The following is a 1,486-nucleotide window of genomic DNA, read 5'->3' as shown; positions in this document are numbered from 1 at the left end:
CAAGCATCCTGGCTGTTCCCTTACCCCCCACTGTGTGACATCCTGTGGTATTATTAGCACAGAAGGTGATGAGGTGAGGACGGTTTGTCAGCTAGAGGAGCCGGGGCTAGATTACCCTCTAAGTCATGCCAGAGAAGGGCCCACACTCAAAAATGCACAAATGTGTATTCCAGCTGCAGAAGGGCATCCTGAGCCTCTCAGAGACATACTGCCCTCTGCTGGTCTTGCTGAGGATATAGTGCCAACGGGACTCCTCTGCAAGGCCCTGGAAGAAGAGGGAGGATCAGATGTGGGGTGCAGGCATCACTTCCTTGTTCCTCTCTCCCCATTTCTCATGCCTCAGTGACATGTCTCTTGAAGATCCACTCCCCACGGTGTTGGCATTCTGATAGACTGGTCACATAGTTAGCCTAAGTATACAGAAACACCTGTTGTGTGCTCTCCAGGCTCCAGATCGCCTCACCTGGGGAGCAGCTGACTCCCATTTCCCGTGATCAGGTAGTCAGAATCCTCCTGCCCCACCTCCAATGTCCGCCATCTCTTTGGGACTAGCGTTTGATGCTTTCTCCTGGACATGTGACCAGGGAGGGCCCCTAGCAAGTACATTCTCTCCCGCCCCCCATCCATCAAACCTGCTGGCCATCATGCACCCAGTCCTGTGGCCCAAACAGCTCACGCAGGCCAAACTCAGGGACATCTGCTCAAGAAAGACTCGTGGTTCCTCAAAGGAACACCTTGGCTGTCAGTCTTGGCTGGAACAGTGCAGACCCACTGTGAACTAGCTTTGGAAGGGTAGGAGCTGATAAATCCAAGATGAGAGCATACCAGAAGGTTTTTCCCATCATCCGGCCATTGGAGGTAAGGAGTAACACCAATTCCCTGACATACCACTGCACCCATCCCACCAGCAGAAACCCTGGATATCACTTAGTGTCTGCCTCACAGGTTGCCCATTGGCTCCCTTCCCAACAAAGGTGCTCTTGCCTGACAGCCCCTCAAACCCTTGCACATTCACCTGGTTCTTATTCCCTTCCTGTTAAACAGGGATCCCCTGAAGAGACCCCCTAGAGGACTCCCATATCGGGAAGTGTCCCCCTCCCCACAATGTCCAGGGCTCTTGTGTAGGCTCTTGGGGGCTCTGTGTGGAAAGGAAGGATGCAAAGAGAATGCATCCTTTGCCTGGTCCCCAGGGGGAGCCTTTCAAAAGAGTTACATTCACATGGGTAGCTTTGGTTCTTGGGAGGGCAGTGACTGGCCACCAGGGCTATGCGTCCTGTGGGGTGAGACCGGGCAGCCAGTAAGCCATTGTTCATGCTTCATAGCAAAGCCAGGCAGGCCCTTCTTCCTTTGAAGGAGGTAGCAGCCAAATAAGGGCCTGGGATACAGAGTCCTAATGATCCATTTAAGCAGCTCCCCTCAAGCAGAAGTTTCCCACATGACCTTCTAGCCAGGGCCCCAGGCATTCCTGCCTCCACAGCAACTGCAG

This window comes from Phodopus roborovskii, unplaced genomic scaffold (assembly GCF_943737965.1).
Source record: "Phodopus roborovskii unplaced genomic scaffold, PHOROB, whole genome shotgun sequence".
In the NCBI taxonomy this organism is placed as follows: Eukaryota; Metazoa; Chordata; class Mammalia; order Rodentia; family Cricetidae; genus Phodopus; species Phodopus roborovskii.
Note: the sequence above shows the minus strand (reverse complement) of the source record.